Below are 13,125 nucleotides of genomic sequence, written 5' to 3' on the forward strand. Positions count from 1 at the left end.
ACCCACGTTCTTAAGCGGCGGACGTGGCACGTCCTGAGTTACCGCTGATGTGACGTAGAACGTCATCGAACGGCGAGGGTGGAAGCTGTGTGAGAACCCTCTTATGCTTCCTATGGCGTCAAGGCTGCCAGAACCGAGGCCGTCGCTAAGCAATTAAGTAAACAATAGAAGGGGTATGAGGGGCTCGTTATAAATATGAGAGAAGCCAACAGCCACAGAAACCAAGGGGCACAGGGGATTTTTAATTTATTTATTTTGTGGTGTTGATCAATTTATAATATTACTGAATATGTTATCGCTTAAAGCTAATTAATTAGAAAAGCAGAAGAAAAACAAAAATTTGCCCAAGCTTAGCTTGGTTAAGCCAAGAATGCGTTTCATATTGCGCGGTCTTTTTGCGCGAGGTATTGCTTGGCGGCACTCGATTTTCTCAGCAGCTTTTCCTCTGTGACGTATGGATGGATGGATAGGAGCGCCCCCTTTGAAACGGGGCGTTGGCAACCGCCACCATGCTCAGCAGTTCTTTTTTTTTATTTTTTCTTCTTTTCCTTTTTATTTTCTTTTGTTTTTTTCTTTTTCTAAGTGGTTTGCTGACGTCACGTCACCAAACCACGTGACGTCACATGGTTTGGTGGCTGCCCGGTCGCGCCCAAGGGCTGAACTGAGTGATTGCAATATGCTACGCATAAAAACAACCACATGCCGCCGGTGGGATCCGAACCCACGACCTCCGAATTACGCGTCCGGCTTCTCTCATATTTATAACGAGCCCCTCATACCCCTTCCCTTGTTTACTTAATTGCTTAGGGAGGGCCTCGGTTCTGGCAGCCTTGACGCCATATGAAGCATAAGAGGGTTCTCACACAGCTTCCACCCTCGCCGTTCGATGACGTTCTACGTCACATCAGCGGTAACTCAGGACGTGCCACGTCCGCCGCTTAAGAACGTGGATGGCGCTGGTGAACACTCCCAAGGTTAGGTTATTTGTAAACATAAATACCCCCGAAAGCAGAAGATTTGACAGTTGTCGCCATAGCTCAGCGGTAGAGCACCGGACGCATAATTCGGAGGTTGTGGGTTCGGATCCCACCAGCGGCATGTGGTTGTTTTTTCTTCTGCTTTTCTAATCAATTAGCTTTAAGCGATAACATATTCAGTAATATTATAAATTGATCAACACCACAAAATAAATAGATTAATTAAAAATCCCCTGTGTCCCTTGGTTTCTGTGGCTGTTGGCTTCTCTCATATTTATAAGGAGCCCCTCATACCCCTTCCTTTGTTTACTTATATATATATATATATATATATATATATATAGCAAACAAGGGAAGGGGAATGAGGGGCTCGTTATAAATATGAGAGAAACACCACAAAATAAAAAAAAATAAATTAAAAAAAATCCCCTGTGTCCCTTGGTTTCTGTGGCTGTTGGCTTCTCTCATGTATATATATATATACCCTGGCAAGTTGCCCACCACCCGGTGGGCAGGTGAGCAGCCTGCCACAAAACAGACAGACAAGCAATCAATCAGGCGACGGCTGAATGCAGGGAATGGCCACCTTGAGTGAAAACGCCCACGTTCATCACTGGATCTCCAATATGCCCCCGTTCGTCCATGCTACCGCCCAAATACTGTTTTTCCAACGATGGCAGGTGGAAAATAATAACACTTCACAACTACCTCACGGTCAGTAGAGATCTTCACTCGAATCTTATTCTGTGTCGTCATACGCAAGATAGATAGAGAGAGAGGGAAAGGCAGGGATGTTAACCAGAAAGGATTCCGGTTGGCTACCCTGCACAGGGGAAGGGAATGAGGGGAATTAAAGAGGAAAGAGAGAAGGAACGGGAAATAATCAGTCTGTCAATCAAGGCAGTCTCTCTCAAAAAGCAAAAGAGTGCCTTGTAAGCCTTAATGGCAGTTGACTGTTGTGGCCACGGACCGAGGATCTTGGCCTCTGTGAAAGGGCGAGGATCCAGACGGTCCAGAGCACAGCGCAGCTTATGTCTTTCGGCCACAAAGGCAGGGCACTCACACAAGAGATGAGTGATTGTCTCTTCACAGGCGCAGTTCACACGAGAAGGGCTGTCGGCCATCGCGATCCGGTAAGCAAATTTATTCGTGAAGGCAACACCGAGCCATAGACGACACAGTAATGTTGATTCACGACGCGCTACATCACATGGAAGACGGAGGCGCAGTACAAGGTCCAATGTCCTGAGGCGACGGTTGCACAACTCTCCAGTGTTCCACGCTGAAAGTGTGAGCTCCAGCCTCAAGGAACGAAGCCCACACGCTGCGTCAGCTCTCGTTACGGGGATATTAACGGGGATTCCGTCACTGTGGGCAGAACGGGCAGCTTCGTCGGCCTGGTGATTGCCATGAATGCCGCAGTGGCCCGGCAGCCACTGGAAAATTATGTCATGTCCTTTCAATATGGCGCGTCATGGTACAGCTTGCGGATTTCGGCAACGAGTTGTTCGTGTGACCCACGGCGTAGTGCAGTTTGCAGGCCTTGAAGGACTGCTTTAAAGTCGGTGAAAACTGTCCAGTCATGTGCAGATTCCTGACTGATGAACTGAACTGCAGCCCGTAGGGAAGCTAGTTCTGCACCAGTTGAAGAGGTGAGATAGGTAGTCCTCACTTTCAATAAAATAGAACTGGCCGGTATCACCACAGACCCAGCAGAGCTTGTTGAAGTCACTGAGCCATCTGTGTAGACATGTATGCGGTGTTTATGGCTGAAATGCAAATGATGCAGTGTCAGTTGCTTGAGAGCAGGCAATGATAAATCAGATTTCTTATTAATTCCCGGAATAGATAGGTGCACCCGGGGTTCATGGAGACTCCATATGGGTGAGCATGATCTTGATGGATGGGCGAACTGCGAAGGAAGATAGGCACGGTGAGCTTGAATTACATTTGCAAATGCAGTATGTGGTGTGAGTACGGGAAGAGCTGCAAGATGATGACTCGGCACTCGCGTGAGGTGCCGAATGTGTGTTCTCATGGTTTCAACAGTAATGTATGAAGTAACAGATGCTCCCCAGCGACAAGAATAGTGGCTGCCGTTGAGGCACATTTAGGTAGCCCAAGGTAGATTCGTAGAGCTTGCGCTTGAACACTTTGAAGTGTCTGAAGGTTTTTCTTTCTGATATCGTTTAAAATGGGAAAGCTATACCGCATGTATCCCAGGGACAGCGAACGGTACAGTAGAAGCATCGAGCGTACAGATGTGCCGCAGGACTTTCCCCCGAGGAAGGAGAGAATATGAACAATCGCTGTCAGATTTTTAGCTAAACAACGCACAAGAATGCGAGACATTGGAGTGAGACTGAGGAAGAATTAAAGTTGACCTCTATACGTAAACGACATAAAATAACTTCAAAAAAGCGTTCCTGATGTGTGCATGATTTCCATTCTCCTAATATTGGTTTTGTTAAGTGCAGCTTGTTATTTATCTGACTATTCCATGTGCTCTGCCATTTGTTCCTCAGTCTGCTCTGAACTAGCTTCATAGAATCATTATGTGGAATGCTTATTTTCTGTATTTCCTTGCTGCGGGCTTGAGCAGCGCATGCGTCCGCTCTCTCGTTACCATCAATTCCAACATGGCTTGGAACCGAACATAATTTTATGTTTTGTCCTTGTGTTATGATCCTTGTTATGTTGTGTATGACAGTACCTAGTGATGGCATGACTGCATTTCTGGACTGTAGTGCTTTCAGTACACTGAGGGAGTCTGTGTAGATAATACTGTTTTCGATGTTCTTGCTTATTATTTTCTCCGTAGCAAGAAACACAGCATAACATTCAGCTGTAAAAACCGATGCACACTGAGGAAGCCTTACTATTTTTTCCCAGTTCCCTTCCACTACTGCACTTCCAACATAACCTGTAGTTTTCGATCCGTCTGTGTAGAACGCGGTGTAGATATCATATTTTTCCTTTAGTGTAAGGAACTCTTGTATGATGTGTTCTGCTGGAGTTTGTCTCTTGTTGAACTGTGTAAGACTTATATCACAGACCGACGGAAAACTGTACCAAGGGCCAAATGCGTCGCCACGTTCTGCAACATTTGGTAATGTTTCTGATAAGTCAAGTTCTTGGCAGATCTCCTCAAACCGCATTAGCAAAGGCCTGGTTGCTTGGGGCTTATTTGTAAGTATTATTTGAGAAGGGCATGTTGTGACGATTTAATAACACACGTGTTTTGGTCTCGACCTTATTCTAAGAATCTATGAACATGTAAGTGCTTTTCTTCTATCTTCTAGTGATGACTCATTTGCTTCAACATGAAGGCTCATTACCGGAGACGTTCGGTATGCCCCACAGGAAAAAATCACTTTAGAACCAAATTTTCATACCAAGAAATGCGTCTTTTGGCGCTGAAAAAATATAACCATAGACAGAGCTAGTAGCCACATAATCGATTTTTATTAACAAAAATTAAATGAAGTTACCCTCGGGGTCCCTTTTGCAGTTCCACATTAGTGTGCCGGTCTTTTGGCGTCGGTAAATATGACGCCGATGTAAGGAAGGCAGTGGCGATATTTATCCGGCCACTGTGTCGGTGAACGTTCTTTCGCTTTTGGATGACAAGGACTGTCTAAAGCGTGCCACCGGTTCGAGACGTTTTCATCATCACCTTTTTGTCGTCGGCGTAAGGCCGGTGATCTAGTAAAGCTGCCTCTCCCTCATACCCGCTAATGAAGAATCCCGCTGTATTTCCCGATGGTTTCCTCAAAATATAGTTTATAGACTGTCTATAAGCTTCATATACTCTGTACACTTCGTAGAGGTATTTCCTTTTGTTTGCTCATAGTGTATAGACAGTCTAAAGACAAAAGCCTATTGCAAGTGTATGGTGATATTTCTATCGATTATACAGACTGTGCATCAGATCTGTAGCACAGAGTTTATAGATTTGTGCATAGAAAGTGTACAGACTTCATATATGAAAGTCTATGTACCGTCTATTATACGCTGTCTAAAGCAATTTTTGTACCTGTTGGGAGTCTGAAACGATACCCGTCGTTTTTGAGGAACGGTCTTAGAAGAAGAGGTGCCAAGCTGGCTCCATGCGGATTGGTACGCGTATGTGTTGAGGGAAGGTGGAGAGGGTTTGGTTTTGTGGGGTTCAACGTCCCAAAGCGACTAAGGCTATGAGAGACGCCGTAGTGAAGGGCTCCGGAAATTTCGACCATCTGGGGTTCTTTAACGTGCACTGACATCGCACAGTACACGGGCCTCTAGAATTTCTCCTACAAAGAAATTCTAGCCGCCGCGGCCGGGATCGAACCCGCGTCTTTTGGGTCAGCAGCCGAGCACCATAACCACTGAGCCACCGCGGTGGATAGGGGAAAGCGTCCTTAATAAAGGCTGGCTATAGGCAATCGGTCGAAATTGAGTCGTGACGTCCATTAATGTCGAGGATAAAATACTTCGAATAGCGGTTGAGTACAATGAAGCGGCCGTCGTATGGTCGATGTAGGGGTTTTCGGACATAGCCTCGACGAGCAAACATGTGCATGAAATTCGTCAGGGTGTGCGGAGCATGAGAAGACGCACAGTGGTGCCGGCGAGAGCCAGGAGCCCGGAGGTGACGGAAAGAAGTGCGGAGCTGTGTCATATAGCCGGTAGGGTCGGGGCATGGCGATAAGACCGATGGGTCAAAGAATTCACCGCGAAGTCGCCGCGACGAGCCACAGATAAGATCCGTAGGACTGAAGAACCTTCAATGCAATACGGAGACTGAGAATTCGAGCAGCAAGGACGTTGTCCAATGAACGATACTGAGTGAGCGATCAAACCATTCGACCATGCCGTTGGCGATGGGCTGGTAAGTCATAGTGCGGATCTTCAAGTTCCGTGCAGGACCATACGATTTTTAAAGAGAGAGCACTCGAACTGTGTAGTTAGCGGTGACAACCAAGGGAACCCCCGTAAAACGACTCCTCGCCTACTACGAGGCCTCTCCCTATAGTTTCGCTAATGGAGTTAGACCGAAGGAATGCTTCTGGCCAGCGAGTGACACAATCAATGCATGTGAAGAGCTGACAGTGGTCATCAAATGGCGGTCATGCGCCCAGTATACCGATGCGCACCTTGTACAAGAGTTGTGACGATGATGGAAAGAAACCGAGAGGGGGTGTAGTGTCGAGCTGAATTTCAGACTGCTGACAAGCCAGGCAGGTGCAGGTCCAGGCGCGAACGCCTCTATTGACTCCAGCTCCACTCGAAAAAATGCGTAAAACATGTTAGTGGCGCGAATACCGGTATGGGAGAGACCGTGAGGGACATCAAACACGAGGCGACAGAACGTGGAATGGACGAAAGGGCGTAGAGTGCCTTTCGATGCGTCGCAAATGATGGGGACGGCGCAGGAAGGAATAAGTTCGCAGAGAAGCAGTTACTTGGAAGCCTTGCGAAGATCTGTGATCAGTGCACCTTGGTGTTGCACCGCGGCAAGGGCGGCGAAGTGAGGACGGCGCTGCTTCTATGTCACTGCGGAAATGGCGTTGCACATAGAGTGCCCCACACTGGAGGCAGCATCAAGATTCGTTGAAATTGGTTATGATGATGCTGTATTAAAATGTTGGCTTAATGGTCCATGTATAAAGATACAAGTGTAGAAGGGTACGAAGTCAGCCATCGAGAAGTGCCTCCGCAATACACATCATGGAGAGGATGCTCTCTTCCGCGGCGAACAACGCAGAGCGTACGCAGACAGACTGCGTACGCTCCGTGCTTGACTGACAGACCTTGTACTAATAAGTACAGAGTATTATTCAAAGCGCCTATTTTTGCTTTATAGCGCCTATTTGAATATTTTTTACAGCCTAGATCCCTGCCTATTTCGGGGTCCTTTAGTGCCTAAATTTCCGGGCCCTAGTTATTACAAAGCCGAGAATGACAGATTCCGCATATATGGACATCAGTTAACTCATTACGGTATTACGCCTTACCCTTAAGGCGGACCTTATGTGTCCCCTCCAAGTTTCATTCCGTTGCCCTCCACTACGGCGTCCCCCACAGCCCGTGTGTAACTTCGGAACGTTAATCCCCAACATTTACAATTCAAAGAAGCGTTGTTGGTTTTTTTCTGTACAGCCTGTACATGAGTATTGCTGTCGAACCTCAATGTCTTGTATTTCGGTGATGTCTTTTTAGGGTGCTTCTTCTACAGATTAAGTGATAGTTAATAGTTAAAGTTAATGCAGACTTGAAAGTTTTAAGGTACGGTGAGACTTCAAAAATGGATTTCAAAGACTGGCTGATTAGTAGCGTAAAAAAAGCTATGGATATGAAATTTGCTAGCAATATTCTAAATTACTGCAACTTGCATTAGATTCGACATCAGACTGAAGTATTGTTTAGCGTTGTTTTGTTTTTGCCCCCCATGTAAGTTTTTCAGAAAATCTACCGGATGCATAGTCCTGAAACTTGAAATCGGAGTATAGTTATGTTACATAACTAGGACTAAAATTATGCAGTTCTGGGGCAAAATTTTTTTCCTTGATGAAATAAAGTAGCTGACAATTAATGTTTTACCCATAAAACTAACACCTCACTTGGCTACAGATTCTCGTTCTAGTCATGTAAAATGCATTGATTGAAATCTGTCGACAATTTTGTTTGTGCGCGCCTTATATATAGTTCCTGAGAAAAAGATACATACTCCATCAAACATGCTGATTTGACAAAATGCACAAGAAGCCTCTCAAAGCTCCCAGCTTGCCGCTCGGCGTAACAGCGAAAAATCATGAAAAAGAAACATTTTTGACGTCGCGAATACCCAAGCGTAATGTATGTTATGAAAGCTAAAGAAATGCTACATCAGAAAGTCATATCATTTTTTCACTTTTGAGGCGAAAGCCTTTTATGTCTCATGACTCTCTAGCGTGTCCGTGCGTCCGCGGCACCTGTCAATCATCAGTATGATAGTAAGAATGGTTAATGGTTACATCAAAAGTCAGTAATGACAGTTAAGCCATAGAGTAGATGTATGATCAGGAGTTAATAATGATTAGTTGATTACTTCATGCTAATTAGTTAATTATCATTAGTTAATTATATATTGATTATTAGTTCATTCTAATGATAATTCGTTAATTAGTTAATGATACCCTGTAAACGCGCAAACGGGCCGCTACAGAGGCGGTTAGTCTTTAGCCTTTGAGCATATTAGATCGTCAAAGAGCTCCCCTGAATTTTTTGCCACGAACTGCACTTCGAGCAACCATTTCTTTTTAGCCATCTGTGTAAAATTCAGTGTAGGCGCCATATTTTTGTTTAACTGCAAATAATCCTTGCAGTATGTACTCCTGTAGAGTGTTTTTGTGTAATTGTGAAGTCACATACAGCAAGCAGACTGTATTATCAGCCAGTCTGTTCACTCAGAAGCTGATTCCCAATGCAGAAATACTCTCGGCCTGCACTCTCGCATTCCGAGTACGACGAGAATTCTCCGGATTTGTGTTTCGCTTTGGTATGCCGCCGCAATGGTCGCGCGCTGTATTTTGAGCGGTACCAAAACTTGACTAGCATAGGGCGTACGCTCAATGCATGACTGCGCAAAGATAACTGACTCAATCAGGGACATGCTTGTCAAGGCTCTGAAAGAGGAAACGTCGTGAAACCTTACGAAAGATATCGTCATATTGCGTTTATGCAGGAGTATATTTCAGCAATGAAAAGACCTGCTCAATTTTTTTTTAAACCATCACAGTTATGCTTCGTCCATATCAGTACGAGGGTTGAGCGTAGTGGCACGTTATGCGTGTTCATTTATGCAGCTTGGTCAGAAAAAAAAAACAGGAAAGAAAAAGCATGTTGTTAAACCGTGTGCCGATGACGAGGAACGTGCCCTACAGATTTATGTCAAGAAGTGCCGATCTTCATAAAAGTAAAGATCGCTGCTAACTCCGAAGCTCTTGAAACACGTCACTCGCTATGTCGGTCGCCTTCCACCAGGGTGGGCTTCATGCGATACCGCTCGTCCCATATCAAGCTGCGCGTGAAGGGACCATCTGCTGCAGAGGGGCTCCCCGACTAAAGCCCCTCGATAATTTGAAAGTAGCGTCTTTCTGTGAACTATGCCGCGGCGCCGCGCACCCTCGCCGATCCTCCTCTCTCACCTCTCCCATCGGCGCTTTTCTCAACGATGATTGCCTCCGCGGGCGGTCTCCAGGAAAAGCGCGCGGAAAGTTCGCTCTTTTTGTGTTTTCATTTTTCGTCGGCGCCATTTTTTGGCCAGCCGCCGCTGCTACGACCGAGCTCCCTGGCATTGCGCGCTTGCACTTCGCGTCATTCGCACTCTTTTAGAGCAGCGCTATGCCGAGTTGCTGCGCATTTCAGTGCACAAGCCAGCGTGAAAAAGCCTTTGTTCTTTTCGCGATTCCGAGCGGCAAGAAAGACAGCATTAGAAGAAAAAAGCGGCTGCACAACATCGGCCGCAAGAACTTTACCCCGACGAAGACTGCCCACCTTTGCGAGCAACTGTGCATTTCTTCCAAGCGACTGTGTATACTGAAACTGCATGCATGCGCATCACAAAGCCAACAACCTCACTTAATTCACTGATCATTTTGCGTCATTATGCGTGTTATTGTTGTCACTTCATGGTTCCGCTCAACGTGCTATAATAGCGGCGGCTGATGCATACAATGTGTGTGCACGTGTTAGCAAGTGCGGAAGCAAAAGTGTTGGTATGCGTGCAGCGGTATCCGCGGTGCGGTAAATTTTTCGCACCTCTGGTAATGGTGCACATCGCAGTAATGCGGCGCGTGTCCCGAGCGCGATTTAACCTAGATTTTTTTATGAATGCAACTTGTCTAACGATCTATGCTTATTTGTTGTTTTGCTGAACCGTTACGCTTCTACCAGGTGAGATTATCAATGCCACATTCTCGGAAAAGACCTCATTATGCATTCACATAAATAATTAATTTTTTAATAACTTCAGTGCTTTCCATCGTTGCCTGAATCTACTCAAGTATTGGTAAATATCCAATGTATGCCATTTTTGTATATTCATTTCTACAGTTTGCGATCATTTGCTTCAGTTGAGCATGGTCGCGTAGCCTTTTGTTGAATACATCATCCGCTCAAAAACTATAGGCCTACATCTGAGCTGTTTCATTTCCCTAATTATGTTTTTGTTTTCTGTGTTTTGTTTTGAGAACTGCACCCAACGGGAGACAGATGTCCACAGCTGGCTTCTTTGTGGTTTTTATGTATATTTTCGGCGTAAAACTACACGACTCGTCTGTAATAAACATTGCATCTGAAAAACTGTGTGTCATATTGTGACTGTATTTATACTCAAGGCATAATTATATTAGTCAGGCACTTGCTTTAGGATAGCCTTGACTGTGGCTGATCAAATTGCTAACACCCTATAACTTTCTCTTGGGTGTTGTCACGGTCGTTGCTATCAGTTTTTTCTTTCCTAACGAAACATCTCTTTAAGCGGATTTAAAAAGGAGTACAATGTAGGCGGAAAATGCCCAAGTGTGCCAAACTTTGGGGGTGGTCTACCTAAATTTGGAAGCCAACACTGAGTTTCCCATAGTCAAATTAGGTTGGACCCCAATGTTGGTCAAATATGGATGTAAAATTTATGGGGTCCAGAGAGACAAATTTTGGGGATAGCCCACCTAATTTTGGAGCTCACCATTGAATTGGTCATATTAAAATTAGGCTTGACACCAATTTTGATGAAATTCGGACAAGGTCAAATTTCGGTGGTTGAGAGGGTCAAATTTTGGGGTGCGGACACTTTCCTTGGATGGCGGAAAATCGGTGCGCGGATCTTTGGCTCTCAGCTTCGGCTCGACATCACCTCAAGGTCGCCCACAGCGGGAGCTGAAGTCGTTTCATGCGTATATGAAAAGTTCATATTCGTTCTTAAGCCACCGCGAAAATTCTCAACTACAAAAACGATTAAGCCGTTGCATGTGCACTGCGTGGTGCCAAACTCAGTCTGAACCTTAATGAAAAATTTTAGAACGGCCATCGAAGCAAATGCCCCAGCTTGTTCCCACCAGCCACCCCACTTCTGAAACTCCACTCGTGAACAACTTCATAAACTGTACTTCCGCGATAATTAGTTCGAAGTGAATACACATTTAACTAAACATTGGTATGCTGAAAATATTCAGGAATGTTCAAATATATTGTAAATATTATGCTTCATATACTATGCCGTGTTGAGGCTTACTGTACTGAAAAGTCAAAAAGAATGTGAGATGTATGCAGAAAGTGGTTTTGTTCGTGCCGCAAGCGCTCGTAATTGGCACTTTCATTGCGCGTACGAGACGCTAATTTATGTGGCTCGTGGTAGTCACGCGTGTCGCATGTCTCTCTCGCGTTTTTATTCAATAACAGAGCGTGGAAAAAGCGCGAACTTAAGAGCGCGCGCATGTGCCAGCCAACTGCCCGCACGGCGAGTGAGCGACGCCCAAAAAAGCGTGCCGTGTGCAGCCAACACGGTGCAGCGCGCGCAGCCGGCGGGCGAGGATATTCGAGGAGGAAAACGCCGGAGTGGAGGAGAGTGTCGCTACTTTCAAATTATTGAGGGGCTTTATCCCCGACGCGTGTACTGCGCCCCCCAGTGCAAATGTTAACCTGACAAGGCCCCCCCCCCCCCCCCCCCCCGTCAAGCCAAGATTTTTTTTAACATCTGAGAAACGTCCGACTAATTGTCCTTGTTTTATAACACAATCAGTGATTTTAATATTCTCCCTGCTTGTACTCTGCTGTCATTAGAGATGCTGAATTTGAGCATGTAGAGTGTGCAGAATTCGTCCCCTGTGTGTATGTTTTGTGCGGTTCTTGAGTAAGGGTTTCATTCATTGTTATGTCACTGAAGTGTTGGTACAAGTTTCCTTCCGGTGTTTGAAATGGTTTGGTGTGTTTGTACAGTTGTATTTTTCATGCTTTTTATATTATGTATTATTTATAAGCCATTCCTGCTTGGTCACTTAGCCTAAAGTAGCGTGCAAATAAGATAAACGTGTTACTGCTGCTTAAGGTAAAGGGGCTTTTAAATCTTATCCGGGAGAAGAAACAACGTCCGTGTATTTGATCTAGGAAAAAAAGTAAATAGAAAACGTAAGAGAAGGAAGACTGCAAGTAACTTTCTTTTTCGTTTACTTGTTTAATGGGTGTCATATACAAGGACGTGAAGATATTTTCAATTGTTTTCAAATTCAGGCTAAGTAAGGTCTACCCACACTGATACAGCCACAGGGGACCATAAAAGTATCTCTCAGAGACTACCCCTTTTTTCAACTTATAGCCATTCAGCGGTGCGTTATTTCTATTAATTTCTGTCACCTGATTCTTACAGGAATTGAGCCTTTGGCTCTGGCGAACAGTACACTGAACTGCTCGGACATCATTGAAGGTTTGTCAATTAGTGGTGGAGCACGTATTGTCCAGTGTTTGAGAAGCTAGACGCCGGCGGTTCCTACGTCAAGTTTCTAAACTAGAATTAAGCTTGAATGCAGGTTGAACTGTTAAAACGCCTTAGAAAGGATTGACATTTTCTTTTGTATTTCATTTGCAATGTTGATACCCAAGGACACACTGTCCAGCCGACCAGAAGAGCGAATATTTGCTCTCTAGCACGTGGACAACTTTTTTTCTAATAGGCGGCTGCTTTGCAGGCGGAATCTTGTACAGAAATCGAGAGGGAGGCACAGCTATCGCGCTCGATTTCATCTTTCTTAAAATCACTTTGAATACGTCTTTTATGTCTCTGCTGCGACAAGCTTCTGTTCTGCGCCCTCCGCCTTTTAATGTAGCCGGATTGAAAGAAAAAAAAAGGGCGATCAAGGTCTTACCTGCGGAATGCTGATAAAAAAAATGTCCTGCCCATCGTAGAAAAAAATTCAAACTGCGCAAAGAAACCACGACTAGGTTATTTCCATCATCTGAACCGTTCAGGATATGTTGCTTCTCTTAAAAGTTAGTACGACTGCCGTTTCAGATCGGACTTTTTAAATGCGCTAGCGCCAGAGCTTTCACTCAGCCACTTCGCCGTTGTCTGTGCGGCCCCTTTGTGCAAGCAGGTTGCGATGATGTCACAAAGTAACAGCACCCACCTAGCTGG

The sequence above is a fragment of the Amblyomma mixtum genome, chromosome 5 (genome assembly GCF_055824585.1).
Source record: "Amblyomma mixtum isolate Tamu chromosome 5, ASM5582458v1, whole genome shotgun sequence".
Classification (NCBI taxonomy): Eukaryota; Metazoa; Arthropoda; class Arachnida; order Ixodida; family Ixodidae; genus Amblyomma; species Amblyomma mixtum.